This window comes from Rhopalosiphum padi, chromosome 2, assembly GCF_020882245.1.
Source record: "Rhopalosiphum padi isolate XX-2018 chromosome 2, ASM2088224v1, whole genome shotgun sequence".
Classification (NCBI taxonomy): domain Eukaryota; kingdom Metazoa; phylum Arthropoda; class Insecta; order Hemiptera; family Aphididae; genus Rhopalosiphum; species Rhopalosiphum padi.
The window spans coordinates 46,249,824-46,261,787 of record NC_083598.1 but is presented as its reverse complement, the minus strand read 5'-3'; the positions used below and the strand labels follow the sequence as shown (position 1 = coordinate 46,261,787).

Genomic DNA, 11,964 nt, shown 5'->3' with positions numbered 1-11,964 from the left:
GCTCTATTTCACAAATATACATGCAGTGTGTAATATCGTATAAGCTCGTAAACTTTGTAAACAGGACGAATAAACGAACACAGGTGTCTTGGTCATAATAATTTTTAAACACTACGACTATGTGATTAATTTATTAATAATTTTTATTGGCGTTAGGGTTTTATGATCATTTTTATTTTTATTGTCATTTCACACTGCTGCGGTTACGGTTTTTTTTTCATTAACCTAAGTATATAATGTTTCATTATTTTTATACGCATTTAAATTGTCCACAGTTTTATTAAATTATTTATTATCACTGATGCGTTAAGTCTTATACAAAAACCGACGGATACCCGAGTATGTGAAACTCGTATACCTACGTAATATTATTATACTATATGCACACATAAATATAATATAGTTTTCGGAACACGGAAATTTCGTGTCACGGTTGATGGGATGATGGATCGCAGTGAAATTAATTCGAGAAAACATTACAATATTATAAAATATGATACAAATAGGTAACAGATGTAAATGAAGGGTTTTTATCAATAATATATATATATATATACATCACGAGTGCAGGAGGGACGGGGTTCGTAATTCGTCTGACTACGTTAATACCACCACGCATTTCGCGAGATCGCTGACCCCGATAAAAATTTAAAGTAGTAAATTTTGTTTGTTTCTTTTTTCCCTACGAGTAGTGCACACCGATTAGTATACACAATAAGAATTACGACCGACGCGACATTATCGTCGCTAAGTACAAAATATTATGTACCTAACCCGGTGCACTATAACATGTATTATATATGTATATATATTACACGCCTGTGCGGTGCATATACTATATAAATGTGCGTATACGAAAGAGGGTTAAGCCCGGCACTTAAAAAACTTAACTCGTTCAACACACGCGACCGATTTATTAGTTTGTGGACGACGGTCGTCGGGTACGCATAATAATAATATTCGCGGCAGAATTATTATGGTCGGACGACGATGACGAGTGGGTTTCCTTCCACCTGTATTGGGTCGCAGATGGTTTTCACATACATACCGTATTACTACTATAATATATACGTATATATACGTACATCGTGCATCGCATTATTACAATATTATACACACAATGATAATATTATTATTATGGCGATGGGTAATAGTATTTATTATTATAATAATAACACGGGAAAGACATATTCTGCAGTGCACGATAACCGTATAATACACACACACACACACACATATTTTATTATATATTATACACTATTATTATTATTATTATTTTTTTCGGTTATTGAGCTAATTAACATCCTGGTCTTTATGTTTTTCCTTACACATACAATATATTATACTACACTTATGTTGTGCGTGTACGCGATTACTATTTATACTTCATTATAGTATTATGCTGTGTATACACGAAATATTATTATTATATTGTTTTTTTCTTATTTTGTTTTTTATTTTTATTTTGCTTTCCTTCCGCGGAATCTCTCGTAGCCACCAGACTCTACTGTTCGCATATATACCCGTTTTTGCCAACGACGACGACGACGACGACGACCGCGACGGCGACCTTTTCTACCATGTACATATAATAATATATACGTATATACATGCTTGTACACTGCGGGGGAAAAAAACCAAAGCATAAAAAAATTAAATTATATATATATATATTCGAACCCTCTGCCCTACCTTCCTGCAGCAGTCTTCTTTATAGTAACGCGCGGGATTCTTTTGTTCTTCTTTATTCCAGTTCTTTTCTCGCGCGTGTGTGTGCGTGTGTATTCGCTTGTATGTGCGGCTACACGAAGCTTATGAACAAACAAAAAGGCATTATAAAAATGTATAACGAATAGAACAGCCGTGCGCGTATCATATAATATACGTCATGTGTGCGCGTCGCGCGCGCGTGTGTGTGTATAATAAGAGAGTTTATAGACGAAAAAAAAAGAGGTTCGGCGGAGAAGAAAAAAGAAATCTATATAATATTATTGTTATTATTATTATTATTATTATATATTTACACTAATCTCGTATAATAGACTAATAAATTATATAGTTACGCGCGTCGTCTTGTGGCACCGGCGCGCGCGGTGGACTGCTCTTCCACAAGGTCCCATCCATCGGTTTGCGGCGGACGGAGGAATGATGACGGCGGCGGTTTCTTTTCAAACCCATCGTCGACTTTTTCGACGGTAATTAAAATTCGCAGGACACAAAACACACAATGTCGTTTAGCGTACAGTACAGTAAAAATAATAATAATAATAATAATAACTATACTATTATACACAACAATAATCGGCTGCAGCGACGACGGGACAAAGTGTATTACGTCGGGGGGGAAAAAAAAACCAATCAAACTCGCCTCTTTGTAACGTGTACGTATACGTGATTGCGTCGAGATGCTGTAAGTAGCAGACGGTGATGAATACCCTGACATAAAGGCATTTCCCCACCCATACCGCGTAAAAAAATTTCACCTACATAATTTTAGTATACACGGTTATTATATGTACATATATATATATGTGTGTATTATGTAGGTATTACGATTATCGGCGTCTGTTGCGATTTTTTCCGTCGGAAACGCGATCACGTTATATATATATATATATAACAACATAATATTGTTATATAGATTTTTTTTATATTTCAAAGTTATTATTATCACGTGTAAAGTTTGTACCTTCACGACGACGTCTGCACATATCATCGGCTTGATAGAATGACGGAATTCGTCTGGGGCCGTCGACCCCAATCAGTTTTGGACTCGATTTTTTCCACTCGACTCCGTGGGTTAACACATAGATACCTATATATATACACATAATATTTGATATCTAAATTACTGTCGTCTTTTTAGAATATTATATAATACTAGTCAGAAATCGTCAATGATGAGTCATTATTTTTTTTTACCTGACCTATCGGATTTCTTATGAAAATCACCATCGCTTACCCCGAGGCCAGTATGTTATGTGTATATCTCCTATACACATATATATATATAAAGGTAGATCGTACGTTATTATATAGACGGATAACGTACATAATAATATAATATAATATCACACAAGTCGCCGTTCGAATACATTGGTACTTTCGATAAAATCACGTGGGTACCTACTTATAATAATTTATTTTGATAAAAAGGGAAAAAAATCTTTTTATATAGAAACCTAACGATGACTGTTATTGGTGTTTGAGTCACGTTGACTTAATGCTTACCAGCTAAATACACGATTCGAGTAACAAAAATCCAAAGAGGGTTTGTTGTTTTTAAGTGTTCCGACGTACCTACGTCTAAATGTATAACGGCCGGCGCGTATAGTATTATACCCATATATAACTATATAATACCGTTTAGAAAACATATTATTTCGTGGGACTAATGGAATTCAGACGGGCTATAAAGTATATTATAATATGGTCGAACTATCGTAATAATAGATAATAATAATAATATAATATGTATAATAACAACGAGCGGGTCGTGTAAACCGATGGCCGTTGCACCGGGTTAATGCTTAGCGTGTGTAATTTGTGTGTCAGCCAGCAGGGTGAACAGTTGTCAGTTTAAACTAAAAAACAAAAAAAAATAGACAAAACCTCGAGTCGTGTTCCGTGTACGCTTTTTATATTTTTCCGTCCTCTTTCCGTCATAAGTGTATTTATGGGGTGGGGTCAACAGGGGTTAACCCCCGCCCTTATAACAACCTCCTCGCCAGAAGTTTTAAGCCCTCGGCAATATATTATATATATATATATCCTATAAACAATATTGTGTCAAAATTGTATATATAGATTTTTTTTTATCGTTTTACCATGGTGAGCATGTATTATTATTATTATTATTGTTACGAATACGAGTACTCATATAACTATACATAATTTATTATCAGATATTTATCGAAATAAATTAAATTATTATTTAGAATTCTGATTTTTATAAAATAATATTGTGGTCGTGTGGTTAGTATTTGTGACATAGGTAAGTAGATTATAATATTATGTGCCGACATCGATCCGTAGTCCTAAATCTCTCCCGATCGACCGCGTACAGTGCGTGTCGATAAATCCTCCAGATGAATACCGTTTTAAAAGTCATGCAAAAAAATTATATAATTTATAATACCACCGATATAATATGTCAATATAATATTATTAGGATGTTTCTTTTTCAGTGCTGTAATAATTATTTTAAATTAATGTTATGGTTAAATCGTATTATATTATAAATTATATATACTAAACAGAGGGTTGGGAGGAAATGCCTCCCGCGACTTTGCTATTAGAAAACCATCACACTTAAACAACTCCCCGTAAGACATTTCTAAATACACCTACTATTTCTGTCGTCCACACAAATATGATACAATGATTTTCTATTATAAGGCTTTTGCGAGTTCGAAGTTTTAAACACATCCGTCAAAGGCAGTCGAGCCAAAGTTCACAACAAATTCCGTTTCTAGGAAATCATCTCAAAAGCACGAATAAACGCGCTCTCGTGTAAATTCATGCACGTGTAACCCTACTCTGCAATTATAGCGAAAACGACTTCAGTGCCTTTGCTCGCATCTCCTCGGCGGTTAACATAATAATTATCCCGATATTTCAAATGTTATTGTAGACCGAATTTTTTTTTAATTTAAAATGTATAGACACGGTCCGCAAAAATCGCAAATAATTTCAAGTTTATACACTCTGAACACAAGCACGCTGAAGCTGCGCATATATCACTGACTCTCGCGCTATTATATCAACCGACGTTTCGGGGGGGGGAGGGGGGCAAGGACAGTGCGACTCGATCGACTTTCCCATCATATGACTTTACATATTCAAATATTCTGTTTGCCCGTGGCCAACCACTGATTCTATCTTACCCGGTTACTGGAAAAACGGGACAACGGGGACCTGGTAGGCTCGACGTACGGGCCGCGGTGGCAAAAGCCGTTCCATCTCGTACACAGCATCGCGCACTACGCGATTACACGCTCGTGAAGTTTTATCGAAAACGACCGATAAAACTGTCTCGAGTTGACGTTACGTCATTTTTTATTTTCTTTGTTGTAAAAAAACAAACTCGTACTTCTTGGAGTACTTCACGCTCACGTTTTGTTATGTCGATTTTTCGCACGACAGCTGATAAGCTCTGTCAACTAAAAAGCAAACGTCCCGTGTGCTACGTCGTATCACACTTGTTCGCATGTTTACACATGTATATAATCGTATTAAAATATCGTAACACAATAATTTAATATCATCATCACATATTATTGTACACACATCGATACGTCATAAATTACAATGGTATTGTGTGTGAACATTTTGTATTACCCCCTTTATAATAGGACTACGAAAACGCGTCCATTTATTTCTCATTGTTTCGTATATACTGTATCTGTTTTTATTTTTCCTACGTCCACTCCCAACGTTCGACTATAATGTAATAATTTATATAGTAAAAGACGTTTACAGTTTAATGTTTATTGAAACGTTCTTTAAAATGATGTATAAACACTACGAGCATTTCATTTTGCACTTATTTATTTCTTGTAACGGTTGATACAAGTACACAACGCGAACGTAACAATATTAATAGCTGATTTCGAAATTTCAATAATAATAATAAAGTAGACACACTTCAATACTTTACTCGCGCGATAAGGCAATGTAAGTGATTTAAAATATTTTATTCACTCGACGATATTCTATAATATGCGCATACTGTTATAAAATATTGTGGATCGATATTTGACGATGAAATTCGAAATTCCCCCCGCCTGCTTCGGACCCATCCGACCGGCACATATCACTCTGCAGCACTTTACTGTATACACGTATTACACATAATATTCGTATACGCAATATTATATGTATTTGTGCGACTGGACGAGACGTTGTCGGCGCGATCGTCAGACGGAGATGATAATAAATAACGCGATACGGTGTTTTATCGACAGCCGTTCGTTCGACTCGGCGTTGGCGGCGGTTGCGGTAAAGTGAATAAAAAAATAAAGGACCGAGAGAGCATATTATTATTATTATTAAAACGAGAAGAGAGACACCGCGATATTATTACACAAAATGCATAAATACATACTGTTTGTTGCGCTCAGACGTGGTTTTCACTCGAGAATCGTACTAATAATTCGCGTTAAACCGTACAATATATAAACACACACACACGTATATATATATATATAGATTATAGGTATTTCGGAATATATATATAAATGTATATTGTACAGGTATTATGTACCTATACACGTATATGTAATATAACCGTATATTAGCATAATACCGCGAGCGTTTAATACATTATTATATGCTGCGCACAGCGCACACACAGCGTCATAATATTTTATATTATATACATAACATAATCGCCGCAGCCGCCCGTTTACGGCGTGCCTACCTACACACACATTATTATTTTTCAATATAATGCATCACAACTATATAATATGGGTATATACTGCGGCAACAGACGTGTCGTCGTTACAGTGAATACGATATTACGTTAAGTCTTAAACCTCGACCAAGAGGATATTGGCGCGTGAATAATAAGAATTAAAATCTGCGCTAGTATTAGCCAATGTTTTTACCGTCGTCGTCCGTGTACACATATAATAGAATATAATCCCAGCCCCGGGCGCAGCGTATCGTAAAATGTGAAATACGCCTTTCACGCGCACAATATACCGATATAGTGTCTATAGTCGTCCAGGTACGCGTGTGACAATTTTTTACCCTGTCCGAAGTTATTTTATTATACTTTACAAATCGAACATAATATATATATGTATATACCTATATATTACTACAAACGCGATTTATGAATTATAATATTAGGTGTGTGTAAAAAATCATCCGATCGTAACTATAAGCGTAGACATTATTAATGTTACTGTCGGTTTAACGTATACCGCGTAGAGCGGACCAAATACATAAGTGGTGACGTTCACGCTGTTGCCGTCTATCATTATTGTTGCGATTTCATATCCGTTCGCCGGGCGGTCGCGTTTATGTAATATATAAAAAAATATAATATTATACATATAGGGATGGCCGGATGAGTAAGATACTTTTGAAAAAAAAATCGAATATATATATCGTGTACACTTTATAGATATATCAATGTTTACTTTTAGATAAAAGATACAACTTGTATAAACTTTTAAAGAAATATAGAAATATACTATAATATAGTCTAGATATTATACCAAAGTGTGATTAAGATACAAGATAAATTTATATATAATTATTATGATATTGTAATGAATAAAGTTATTAAAATTTAAGATGCTTTTATATTATGTATATTATTTATTAATTCGATCAAGTCGTACTAGAAAAATCATAATATACCAACAGAACAGTATAATTTAAAATTAAAAAATTATAATCTTTATTTTTAATCAAATGGGTACAAGTAATTTCCATAACCACTGGCGTAGCTTGGAGGTTTGGGGTGTTTTACCTACCCTTACCTTTAAGGTCCCCTTTTCGTATTCTGTATATACATACAGCTTAATAAATAATAATTAATATTCAAGCCGCTATCCTCCATTTGTAAATCCTGCTCACAACTGAATTGTCTATACGTAGAACTACCTTTTAAAGCTTTAAGAAAATCAGATGTGGGTTATAGACTAATTGTTTATGAGTGTGATTTGCGCATATTACGGTACGTGGTAGATAATAATAAATCTTTTTCAAAGCTCAAAAATCTAGATAGTAAATGAAATAAACTATACTAACATTAGTAACTAGTCTATCTGCTATATAGTCTACATATGTACACAGCAGGGCTCGGGACTAATAGCACTTAAAATCATTAAAATAAGCGCTTAAAAAAACGCTTAAAAACATCATTATAAGCATTCAAATAAGCATTTAAAAAACCTAAATTTGAACAAAAATATTTAATCAAAAAAAAAACTTTCTTTTTACATGATAAAGTAGATACTAGATATAATTTTTAACTGTGCTAAAAATAATATAATTAAAGATTACTAAAAATATTGAAAAAAAATGATTAAGAAAAATTTCTTTGTAAAAAATCCCAAAAACAAAAAATCTTTATAATAATAAAAAATCAAACTTCACTTTCGAGACATTTTGCCTTATTATTTATAGATTTTCCAAAGGATTTTCTGAAAAACCAAAGAACTAGTAAAAAAAGCAATAATAATCAGAAAAACTGGGAATAAGTTTTTTTTTTTTTAAATCGTTGAAAAAAGCAAAAAAAAATTGCACTTTCAAATTTCATAATTGAACGTGTTAAAATGACAAACACTTACATAGCACTCCTCTACATTTTAAGTCAATCCATAAAAATAAGCAAATGCTTTAAGTCCCGAGCCCTGATTTGACTGTACGATAAGGCGTTTTTGGATTTGCTATACAAACTCAATAATGTTTACTACATAGTGTAGAAGTTTTTAATTGTTGTACAAAACTCGTTCTGAAGTAATTTTATGATTTCATCAGTCAGCAATAGTAATTGTACGAGGAAAACTTAATAACTTATTTTGAAATATATTTTATGTATTGTAATTATTTGTATGTTTTGTCTAGTATGTTTAAGAAAATATATATAAAAACAGAAACGTACTAAACATAGTTCAAAAATACATTTATTATATTATTTTACTCGTTGCAGATATGTCAACGAACTCATCGCTGCGTCCATAACGGGTATAGCGATGGTTCTGCACGATGCAATCGTGGTGTAGGGCAAACGATATACGCGATTATGATTCATAATAATTATTACGAATGAAAAACAGATTATATATTTATATTCCTAATAAGTATACAGTACACATAGCGATGAGTAATGCTGATGCCCGGCGTAGCATCACAGTATTAGAACAGTCCTCCGGGGTATTAGGATTCGCAATTTTTACAAAGATTTGTGTCTTAGAACTTTTCAAAGTATAAGAGATAAAGGAATATTGATTTCATAAATTGTATTATTTCAAGCAATTACATTTTTCGTTTCGTTGAGAAAAGGAATGAAATAGCGATATTTAATAATACTTAGTACCTAATATAGTAAAAAAACTGTCGTGGTCTGCAAACACATATATTATGATAATTTATTGGGTATGTATCGTAGGACAAATCATTGGGGCATAGTAATGCTTTTGGAAAATCCTATTATTTTTTTCATTCTGTGCACTGCATTATAGCTAAACATCATCGCCATTTACTATTTGGAGATATTATTACGGTATTGTCCATACCAGCTGCTCTAATTTTTCTGCAGTGTAATTCAAAGAAAGGTCGCTCATTTTTTCTGTTTCTACCGAAAGACGGTCAGTTCTTCTGAATAGTTCTTTGATTTTGAATCGGTTAACACGAACAGCGAAAAAAAACTCGGTATTCTAAAGGCATCACTTGTAAAGATAAATTTATATCATAGATTCATAGACTTCACGGGCCCTGTACAGCATCACACCGATATAGTATATTATATAATATTATATAATAAGAACGGTCGTCGAAAGCGCGATGTCCTAGTCGCGTCGTCGCATATTATTATTATTATTATCTGTATAGGTACGTGATGGAAGTGTCGTCGCGCGTCTCCGGACTATTTTTCGATGTCGGTGTAACCGGATCGATTTCAATAATAAATCCGCGTTAACGTCGGACCGGAAAATAAAAATAAAACCCTTTGTGCGTCGCGCGCGGGAGAGTTTTCAGTATATATAATATTATACAATAACGTCGGTCCGACGACATGGGGTCGTATGTCAAGATTTCGCCGCAGTGAAACGGAAGAGCGAGGAAGAGAAAAGTAGAAGAAAAAAAAAGGCCGGTCGTGGTTCAGAAATCGAGATGACCTCTTGTCGTTATTATCGTCGTCGTCGTCGTACCGGATATATATATATACAGATTGACGCGTGTGTGTATGTGTAGTATATGCGTGTGCACTGTCTGTTTACTTACATTCCGCGAGTTGAACGACTAGATACGACGGCGGCGGCGATCGGCTGCTGCAGAACTATTGGAATTCCGCGCGGGAAGACTACAGTGTATATATATATATAATAATAATACGGTCCACGCGCGTTATAATAAATCGCCGCAACCGTCGACGACGCCGCAGCCACCACTCCGTAATGTATAATAATAATATTATATATGATGTGCGTCGCGTACGTCGCGGATTCGTCACCGGAGAGCGGTCTGAAAGAAAAACCATACGAGAATCTTATACGACGATATTATTGTTACACGCTACGTCATATACCCGGTATACGGTCTCCGGTATTCGCGCTGTATATAGTGTGTGCGCCGACGCAGCACTATGCGGTTGTACACCGTACAATAATATTATGGTAGGTATATTGCGCTTTGGATGGAGGAAAAATTGCAAAGAATATGATATAATAAATATATATATATATAGGTTAACTCTATTGCCGCCGCTGTTATTGTGTCTATGACGGGTATAGGTAGGCACACACGCGTATACGATATGCGTATTTATATAGGCGTATCGATGCGGCGGCGGGCCGTTTGCAGACGACGAGAAGTGCAGGTCGCAGCTGTTCCGGACGCACACGGTATACGCGTACATGGCAATGAAAAAAAATTGAATAAAGTTTTACGAAATTGTTATATCTTTTATTTTTTCCGTCAATCGCACACGATACGCGCGCATATCCGTTCGAACGACGTTCGACAGACCTTAAAACTGCAGCACAATCATAACGACAATAATATTATATATATATACCTATAGGTACGGCGTTGGCTTCGATCGACGAATGACATAACAACAATCGCGCGGAGTTCTGTACCATTTTGTCGTATTGTATTATTATATTTTAAAATATACTTATAGCGTTATCGCGCGCCGAGCAGCCAATCAAAGCGAAACGTCGTAGAGGAGGAGATGAAATTCGTCGAAAATAATAATATGGTGAATAAATATTTAAATTTTAAATTAATTAAATCAACTGCGGACACTGGACGTATATTAAAACACGTTTGTCATAAAATACCAAAAATAAGTGTGTACCTATTTAATTTGTTAGGAGTAGAAACTAGATAGGTATATAAATATAATGTTATGTGTGTACAAGTGATAGGTATGTGTATTTTTTTTTTTTTTTTTTTTTTGGCTGTGAATCAATTATAGACGAACTACTGTTGTAATATTTATATTACAATAATATGTTCATTTCCATGAAAATAGTATGAGCTATTAAAAACACGTTTGCTTGTTAATACATTTTATGATAATGTGAATATACCTATCCGATATCTAATCCAACGCGAAACGATTTGTCGACGATTTATTTAATGCATACACCTACCTACCTACCTGTTGTTGAAATGAGTTAATTAAATATTTTATTTTTAATACATTCTTATTTTACAGGTGCTGTATAATTATGGATCATAATTTAGAAGCTAGTACAATCAATCGATGCAAATTTCGGCAGGAAAATAATCGAGACGCCCTAAACGTATTATAACATAATGTTTAAAAAAAAAATAAATAATTTAACAGATTTTCGTGTCTAAATTTGTTTTTGAGTATTAAATTGCATTGTTGGATATTATACCTATTACTTTTATTATTTTTTAAATGAACTGTGTACGAGAAAAAATATTGAGTAACCTTAAATTAGTTAAATTGTACTATGTCTATTGGTTATGCATACACATACTTTTACGAGCCCACGTCATATTATTTATCTCAAGAAGGACTTTAAGAATAATACTGTTAAGTATCGTAACCCGTGACGTACGTGTCAGACTATAATCGTGGTTTTATACAAATAACGGTTTCTTTCCACTCTTTATCTTACTGTTATTTGTAAGTTAAATTAAATTTCTAATGCAAATAATAATTTAGCGATTCAGTGGTTAACTTACATTAAATTGCTTGCATTGCATTATTAGTCTATAGTATTCATGCATTTCGATGTTTTT

The 11,964-nt window shown here is 34.1% G+C and overlaps 1 long non-coding RNA gene across 1 annotated transcript; it reads left to right on the top strand.

Moving 5' to 3' along the window:
- Positions 1–10,530: 10,530 nt before the first annotated feature.
- Positions 10,531–11,591, top strand: LOC132923147 (uncharacterized). Its single transcript, XR_009661105.1, has 2 exons — positions 10,531–10,945; positions 11,408–11,591. It is a non-coding gene; the product is annotated as an uncharacterized LOC132923147 (long non-coding RNA).
- The last annotated feature ends 373 nt before the right edge of the window (positions 11,592–11,964 follow it).